This window comes from Lagopus muta, chromosome 23, assembly GCF_023343835.1.
Source record: "Lagopus muta isolate bLagMut1 chromosome 23, bLagMut1 primary, whole genome shotgun sequence".
NCBI classification, from domain to species: domain Eukaryota; kingdom Metazoa; phylum Chordata; class Aves; order Galliformes; family Phasianidae; genus Lagopus; species Lagopus muta.
The window spans coordinates 4430343-4439912 of record NC_064455.1 but is presented as its reverse complement, the minus strand read 5'-3'; positions in this window follow the sequence as shown (position 1 = coordinate 4439912).

The following is a 9570-nucleotide window of genomic DNA, read 5'->3' as shown; positions in this document are numbered from 1 at the left end:
ACTTTCATTTCTTGAATTACTTTTCGTGTTATTACTTTTCAGCACATTCTTTCCCGGCGTTACTCCTTCCCAATCACTGCATGGAGACAGCGAGCAAAACCAATCCATAAATGCAGTCACTCCCATCTCCCCCAATCCCCGGCCCCATCCCTGCTGTGCCGCAGTGATCACTGCCTTGGTGCCCTACAGGTCGCACCCCCAGTGGGTGCTGGGCTGTGCAGTGCCCTGGGGAAGCTGGTGCTGAGAAGAGAAGCCATAGGGATTGGAAAATATCACCCAGGAGCTGTGCCTGCCCTACAGCTGGGTGCTGGGGATGGGATGAGGTGGATGGGGGGGATTGGATGGGTGTGGTGGATGGGATGGGATGGATGAGGTGGATGGGATGGGATGGGATGGGATGGGATGGGATGGGATGGGATGGGATGGGATGGGATGGGATGGGATGGGATGGGATGGGATGGATGAGGTGGATGGGACGGATGGGGGCTCCATCCTCTTTCCCCTTCTTGACCTGTCTAGGAGCTGGAGCAGCTTGCTCCTGCACTGCCTCAAACCACTCACACGCTCCTTAAGCAGGCATAGGACTGGCGCGAGCAGTACATCCTGCTCCCCTTTGCTATGGTGGAAGGGTATCACCACCCCAAAACTCCTTCTGTGGCGTGCAGCCGGGCTCAGCACGGTTCTGAATTGTGCTCCTCAGCCCCCATCCCCTGCCCTCCCTGCCCACTGTGCCATCCTTAAGGCAGAGCAGTCACCACATCCCGCTGGCAGCCTCGTGCCCACACAGCAGGGCCACTGCCAGCCCCACTGCAGCTGCTGGGGACTGACGACCCTCCGGTGTCATCCTGGGGGTGCAGGGCCCCAGTGTGCCCAGGGAGGCAGATTAGGGTTTCCCAGGCAACGTGCACAGAGAAAACCTGTCTGGATCGGGGTGTGCAAGGCTGTTTGTTTTCCGTATTAAATGCCCGAGTGGGGGGGAGCACAGACAGCTAATCCCCCCTCAATGCCGTTCCCCAGACCCTGCTCCCAGGAATGCTGATGTGCTCTGGCCAGGATGGAGCTGGGCAGGCACAGGGGCTCTGTGGGGTTGCCTTGTGCACTGGGTTGCCTCTTCCCAGGGGTGCCAGCCCCCTCCTCACCCCCTGCTGCCTCCGTCCCAACCCCATTGCTGATCTCAGGGCTGGGGCATGGGGCAGAGCACGGAGGGGCCTCCACGGGTGCAGCAGCTCCCGCAGAAGCGAACCAGCCTTGTTTAACCGGAGCTCTCACTGGCAAAGCATTTCCTCTCCAAACAGACTCATTAGCAGCACAGACATTCCTCTGTCCCACAGAGCGAACCATCGGCCGCAGCCCTGCTCTGTGCTGGCCTCTCCCTCCTGTCATCACCCCCCTGTTCGGTCCCTCTGTGCCCTTTTTTCCTGCCCTTTGGCTGAGCTGCAGCCCGAGGCAAAGCCATGATGTCCTGACCACGCTGCCCTGCTCCATCCCCTGTGATGCCACACTCCATCCAGCCACCCACCATCCTTCCCTCCTCCTGGGGAGCACTGGGCGCACTCACTCCTTCCTCAGCACTGTCCCCACAGTGCCATCCCCAAAGGTCCCTTCCTGCAGCCCTGGGACACAGCTTTGCACTGGGATGGCTCATCCAGAGCTTCAATGCCATGCGCCGTCCAGGGCGCAGCTCCCTGCTGGCAGGAGGAAGCCGGGCTTAGTGCAGGATTTAGGGGCTCTGCCGTCTCCAACCTTTGGCAGCACATTGCCTGCCCACCGTGCCACTGCTCCACGGTGGCCCCAAGCTCCCAGTGGAGGGATAGAGCTGCACCCACTGGGATCCAGGTGCGTGGAGCCCTGCTGTGCAGGCGGGGTGGCACATGGGGGTCCAGCCAGGCTGTGCCCCCCTAGAAGCACATCCCAGCCATCCCCAGTGCTCCGTACAAGCAGAGCGAGAGAGAAATAATTCAATCTAGGGCTGTTCTCAGCCCTAACTTAATTTCGGTGGGTCACGGACGTAATCAAATCAGCGCTGCACGCTGGAATATCATTTCCATGTTTCCACCAGGCGGGTGGCTGCTCTGTGAAAACGAGCCTGCAGCGCTCGGCAGGAAAAGCTGTGGCATTTGCATGGGGGGGACTGTGTGCCTTTCTGGGGTAAATGGGGGCCAGGAATGGGGGCCAGGCACAGGCACGCTTCTGCTCACCCCAAACCATTGGCCGTGCTGCTCAACGTGTCCCCACAGCAGGTGACACCAAGCCCTGCTGCTTGCGTGCTGCGCCATTGCGCTGGGTTGGGTTGCACGGCACGGACGATGCTCCCTGTGAGATGGGACCTCAGCGCTGTGCCCGCTGCCAGCCCCTTGTCCGTGGTGAGAGGAGGGAGGGCACGGCCCTGGTGCATCCCTGAGCAGGTGGGAGCAGCCCTAGGGTGAACGCAGTGCCGGCGGAGCCGCGGCTCCGTGTGCCGCGTGGAGCCAACTCGCAGCCTTCGGGAACATTCAGTGATGGATTAAATGCAATCTGACTACCACTGTGGGAGGTTGGAGAGAATTACTTCATACAAATGCACTTCGGAAAGTATTTAGAGTCAAATTTTCAAAAGCCCCTGAACGATTTAAGAGCCAAAATCCCATTTTCCAAAGTCACTTAAATGAGCAAGGAAAGATCAGCAAAGAAAACACGGCTGCGATGAGCGCGGCGATGCCCGGAGCGCAGCACCCAGGGGTCCCCAGCAGACCCACAGCCCTGGGGGCTCAGCCTGGGGCTGTAACAGGAGAAGGCAGCGGGAGCCACACAGCTCCTTCCCTTACCCCACAAGCACTGCCTCCCTCCTCAAAGTATCCCCCGTTCCCACTCAGCATCCTAATGAACCGCAGGGGCAGCTGGGACCCTCCGAGCCTGCAACCGCGGAGACTCGACCCCCCCCAAAGAGCAAATCCCAAAGCAATTAGCTCTGCGAGCCCCGGCCGGGCTGGTGGAGGTTCCACATTCCTCAGTGGCTATAAAGCTCTTTAGTGGGATTGTTGCTGTGCGCAGGGTGCGCGTGGCTGCGCCCGGCTCCCAGCGCCTTTGGTGCCTGTCATAAAAATAACCCTCCCGGCCCACGGGTTTTGCCAGAGCTCCACTGAAGCTGGTTTATGTGCATAAAGGATCTGAGACAGAACGCTTGCTGCAGGATCCTTTACAATTCCTGGAGGACATTTTTGGAAAGGGAAGGGTTGTATTTACTTTGGCAGCTGGCTCCCCTCCTATATACATATGCATGGAAAAACTGCACTCGCCTCCCATTTCCAAGGCTCTCTGTGCTGCAGAGGGACAGCACAGGTGGGAGCCTCGAGTTTGGGAGCAGCACTGTGGGTGCAAAGCAGAGGAGCAGCTGAGGTTAAACCTCTCCTGCAGCAGCGATGCATTGGGGACTGTGGGCTGTGCCTGGGGGGAGTGCAGGGACCACAGTGGCCGCTGCTGCCCTTCAGTCCATCCTCATCCCATGGGACAGCAGAGGGAGGTGCTGCTCAGCGCTGAGCATCCCTGCCCAGTGGGATGGGCACAAGGGGTGAAGTGACCCACAGTGCCACTCAGCACCTTGAATTCCAAGCAGGCACACGCACACCCTGCTGCAGGATATTGCTGGCCATGGCTTAGGGCTGTTCCAGGGCTGAGCTGCTCCTGTGAGCGCCGGCAGCATCGCCCCGCATCCCCAGTGCCACCTCTCCCTGTCACCTCTCCCTGCACCTCCTGTGATTAACTCGCTGCCAGTGGGCTGGAAATAAATCCACATGTTGGCACGTTGTAAACTCATCACGTGCTCAGAGCGCGCATTCCAGCCCACCATAAACACCCCTGGCTGCTCGCTTGTAAATCTACCTCCAGGGCTGCATCCCTGTGGGTGCTCCTGCTCAGGATGGGGACCCCACTGTGGCTGTGCTGCACAGCCAGCTGGGTGCTCCCATGGGAGCTGGGAGCCCTTCCCACAGGCTGAGGGCACTGACCTGCCCGAAGCGTCACTGCGATGGGTTTGCTGCTCCTGGCGTGCCGCTGTGCTGCTGAAACCTTTCTGCAGTAAACTAGCTTTAAAAGAGAAAAGAAAATAATGTTTTATTATCCTGTGAACAGCTGCTGCTTCGTTTTATGGGGGTCGGTCTCCAAGGAGGTCTGGCTGCAGCACAGAGCTGGCATCTGTGCTTTCTTCTGTCCCACAGCACCAGCACCTGTGGGTGCTTTTTGGGTGCCCAGGGGTTCTGAGGTCGGGCAGAGCTCAGCTCCAGCCCCGTTGGGTTCCACCGTGAGCAGCACTGCCCAGGGAAGTGCACTTGTTGCTCTATGATTTTTATCTGCCCTGCTATTGTTGGGGCTGTCAACGGGTCAGGGGCGGAATGGGCCCTTCTCAATGGGATCTGAAGCAGGCGGTGCAGTGTGTGAGTGGGGCACGGGCTCAACCCATTGAATTCCTTGGGACGGGAAGCCTGGAGCACGGCACAGACCCCCTTTCCCATGAGAAACCAGGCAGTGGGATGGGCAGCGTTGTGCCTAGAGCACGACACAGGGCAGCACCACACAGAATTATCCCAGCCCATAGATGGGTGCAGGGCTGGGGGGGGTCTTGGAGAAAGGGTGAGCCCCGATGGGGACTGGTGACCCGAGGGCACAGCAGCCCCTTTTGATCCCCTCCTCCCCCAGCACTGCTGCTCCCTGTGCCCGCGCTGCCAGGAGCTCAGCTCTGCTCCGGCCTCTGTGAAATAATGTGTTATTTTAGTTGTAAAGCAGCATGTGGCCCCTTTCCAGGCAGCCCCAGGCAGGGGAACAGCCAGGAGAGCCCACTCCTGCCATGACTGAGCCATTCAGCAGTGCTGGCAGTGCTCTGCCTCCTCCGGCCATACATCCCTGTAAGGATGGAGGTGATGATGAACTGCACAGCCCTACAGTTTTTGTGCAGGGCTGAGGGTGTTGGTCAGCCATTAACCACTGGGCAGTGCTGTGCACAGACCTCGTGCCCCTTCAGGGAAGGGGCTGCCAGACGTGGGGCAGAGCATCCCCAAGGGCTGCACTGAGGGTTCATGGCGATGCCAGCCACGTCCCCTCCCTGCCGTCAGGTTTGAGACAACAGTCCTCAAAAATGCCAAAAATGTTCTGGGATTCAAGGTTGGCCTGACGAGTTTTGATCTTTTCACGATTGCTGCAGGATTGCTGTAAGTACATCCAGATGGCTGAGGACCACACAGAGGCAGCATGCACACCTCTGCTGCTTGGGCCACCCCGTGCCACCGCTGGGCACCTCGGGGACCCCAGGGAGCAGGAGCAGGGCTTTGGGACATGGAGAGGGGCAGCGACTGTCCTGGACACAGTGAGGATGCGCTGGGGCTGCAGGGTGATCTGTCCCCATGCCCTCCCTGTGCCCTGGTTTGTCACACAGCACCAAGGGAGCAGCAGCAGAGCCATCGCCCTGGATGTACGTGGGGCAGGGATGTGTTCTCTAAGCACAGCAGTGAGCTGGGCATCGTGTGGCCCAAATGAAACCATTGGCTGAGAGCTGATGCTGAGCTTCAGGTCCCAAAAGCATCCCCTCCATCTGCTTGGCTGCTCTGCACAGTGCTACCAGCCCCATGGGCTGGGCTGTGGTTATCCCTACTTGGCTTCATGCACTGCTTCTTCACTTGTCCAGAGCTTTGCTGTTGCAGAAACATCAAACAAAAAGGAAAACACTTGTTTTAATGGACTACAGGTTCATTAGCTGCTGTGCCTGCAAGAAGAGCTGGGCATGTTTGGTGCTTTGGGCAGCCCTGAATATCACTGATGGGCAATCTGCTGAAATAGCTGAGTGCATTTCATAGGATCAGTTGAAAGGGACCTTCATAGAATCACAGAATCATTAAGGTTGGAAAAACCAATAAGATCATCCCGTTCAAGTCCTCCCAGTCCCAACCCCACGCTGTAGCACTGCAACTCCCATTGCAGCAGGATGGGGATGGCGTGGGGTCCCACTGCCCCCAGGCTCCTCCAGCCCAGTTGGGATTGCCTTCACTCTGTGGCCACTCTTGCTCCTCTCAGCCGTGGCACCGTGGGTCCCAAAATCTCACTCACCAAAATGCAAACCTGCTGGTGTCAAACAGCAGAAGCATTTCAAGGGAGAGGAGGTTTTGTTTTTTTTCTTCAAGCAAGTTCCCATTAAGGAAAGCATTCTCTGACCAAAACCATGATGCAGGTAAGCCATGAGCAGGAGATAAAATGCTGACAGCACAAGGTGGGTTCATGCCTGGCTCCGGCTGTCCTCATGTCCCCGGCTCCAGCTGTTCCCATATCCTCAGTTCTGGCTGTCCCCGTGTTCCCAGCTCTGCCTGTTCCCATGTCCCCAGTTCTGTCCCCACATTTCCAGCTCTGTCTGACCCCAAGTCCACAGATCCATCTGATCCCATGTCCCCAGCTCCAGCTGTCCCCATATCCTCAGTTCTGGCTGTCTCCACATTCCCAGCTCCCTCTGACCCCACATCCCCAGCATCTGCCCTCACTCCCCATGGGGCTGCACCCCACTGGCAGCACGGAGCTCACAGTACCTGTGGGGCTCTCCCAGCTCTCCTCTCCTGGCGCCATGGGGTCCCACGCAGTCCCACTCCCCCGTGCTGCTCGCGGAGCGGTGACCGACGCTCCCTCCCTTCACTGCCCACCAACCGGAGGAAGTCGAGACCACAGAGTTCTTGAAAGCATTTTTTTGGTGGAGACCACCGGTACTGAGAGATTAAAATTGCTGTTGTTTCTTCCATTACTCAGCTTTCCTGAATTATGGGGTGTAATACTCAGGGAGTGGGAATAATTAGGGGAGAACAATGGCAGGCTTGAAGGCTTAACTACGCCTGTGTGGTACCGCGAGCGAGTCCAGCCTGCTGTCACATTTCTCTAGGCCTCCATTTTCCACAGCCCGTGCCAAGCTGTCTCCATGCCGGGTGCCCACTCCTCACTTCCTCATTCCATGCTAACGCTGCGCTCCCCAGCACTGCGCCACAGCTCCATGCAGCCAAGGGTAGGGAGGGAAAGGGGCTGGGGATTGGGGGGGGTGGGACAGGAGGATGGCAGATACCAGCGCCTGGGGTCAGGGGATGCGTAATCCTGAGGGATGCTGGCGCCCAGGGGATGCTGGAGCCCGTAGGACATTGGCACACGTGGGATGATGGCACACACGGGATGCTTGTTGCATGTGGGATGCTGCTGCCCATGGAATGTCGGAGCCCAGGGGTGCTGATGTCCATGGGATGCTGGACGTCAGTGCCCATGGGATGGTGGTGCCTATGGGCTGCTGGCACACATGGGATGCTGGAGCCCAGGACTGAAGGATGCAGTGGGGATGCAGAAGTGTAGGATGGGGGATACCGGAGCCCAGGGTGGGAGGCTGCAGGAGTTCGGGGGGTGCTGGATCCCAGAGCAGCCCCTTGCCTCTCTGCTGCGTGCTGGGCAGGGAGAATTCTGACCAGGACATCCCAGTGCTTCACGCTCAGGGAATCCATCGTGTTTCCAGGGGCCATTGCCAACTCCCCTCCGTGGGACCAGCACCTTCCCAGCGGTGCCTGGCTGCTGTGGGGAGCAGTAATGTGGCTGCTTCAAGGCACTGAGCATGAGGATGGGCAGGGGGTGCCCACGGGGTGCTCAGTGTGGGGCACAGGCGCATGGAGCCAGAGCCAGGGGCGGGCAGCCCGTGCCCAGCAAACCCTCCGAGCCTTCGGATGTCAGCGCCGGCGCTAATTAAAGCAAAACCAATATTTTTATGCTGGGGAAAAAAAAGAAAAAGACATTGTTCTGGTGAGCACTTTCCCTGAGAGCGTTCCCACGTCTCGGCTGGGCACGGCGTGCAGGGATGGCAGTGGGATCCGGGCTGAGATGAAAGATCTGGGGCTGTGCTTCGCTCAAGGAGGGGAATGCTGTTAAATGCTTACATGGTTCTTCTCCCCTCTCTGTTAACTTAACTGCTTGCAGCCTCCGCTGCAGCCATCCGGGTCGGGTCTGGCTGCGGCCAGCTGCTCACCACAGTGGGATGGGATGGGGATGGGGATGGGGATGGGGATGGGATGGGGATGGGATAAGGATGGGGATGGGGATGGGTTTGGGATGGGGATGGGGATGGGGATGGGGATGGGAATGGGGATGGGGATGGGGATGAGATGGGGATGGGGATGGGTTTGGGATGGGGATGGGGATGGGGATGGGGATGGGATAAGGATGGGGATGGGGATGGGTTTGTGATAGGGATGGGGATGGGGATGGGGATGGGGATGGGGATGAGATGGGGATGGGGATGGGTTTGGGATGGGGATGGGGATGGGGATGGGGATGGGGATGGGATAAGGATGGGGATGGGTTTGTGATAGGGATGGGGATGGGATGGGGATGGGGATGGGGATGGGGATGGGGATGGGATGGGGCCGGGGTCAGACCCATCCTGGCATTGCAGGCTGCGGTGCTGTGGGCTGGCATTGATTTCAAACTAACCCCCAAACCATGAGGAGGAGCCCACTGGAGCCCACTGCCCCCTGTTGGCACCAGCACCGGTGCCCTTTTCCCATACATGGGGATGGTGAGCAGCCTTTAGGATGAGCCCTCTCTGCAAGTTCTGCTGGGACATCCCAGCCCTGAGCTGCTGGAGGGCAGATTTAACCCAGGGGTGCCAGGTTGCACGCAGCAGGGTGGGCTCTGTTCTGTGCTGCCCACAGCTTTGCGCCCTACAACCCCATTGGGTGCAGCTCGAGGACATGCAGAGTGCTTCACCATTTCCCTCCCATTGGAAGCCACAATTAAAACTATTCTAAAAGAAAACAAACATTTCCCATCAAATGTCTCTCTTTCCTTTCCCTGGCCTGCAGCCTGCAGCTAAGGAGCTCATTGTGTCCCAGTGCTCCTCTGGGCACTGCAAATCCCCGGGGTTGGATGGTTGTTGGCCCCTGGAAACACAGCCAGGGAGGTGCTGGGGGTCCCATGGGTGCTGCATCCCACTGCAGGCACTGAGCTCTGCTGGATCAGCAGCTCACACCCACACTGGTGCAGGCAGATCCTCAAATGGTAATGATGGTGCTAATTAAAACTGTAATGCTACCTTTCCTTGGGCTGCCTCAGGCTGGGAGCAGGGGATGCTGGCTCTCCAGCAGCCTGATGTAAAGCCTGATGTAATAGCCTGGCTGAGGGTTTGGTGCTGCTGGGAGAGTTTCCTTCATCTAGTTCTGATGCCCCCAGTGTGTCCCATCTCTTGGGTATGGTATGGCACAGCCACTCTGCCTACCTTGTCCACCACCAGCTTCCCAGGGCACTTAACATGCTGTATGTTTTTGGCCAGAAAGCACATTGCATGTTCAAATGGGATGCATGGAGGGCTGGGAGACGCTCGGTTGGGTTGGCCAGGAGCCCTGGCTGGGCACAGATCTGTGCCCTAAGCACCCAGCACTGCCCTGCTCACCCTCCCACCCCTGGGGTTTGTTTAAGCTGTGACTCAATGGGATCCTGCTCTGAAATCTGGATTTGCATGCATTCATCAGTGATGATGCTGAGCCCAAATGCCAAAAGGGAGGGGATGGTCCCCGCATTGCTGGGCTGAGCCCCTCC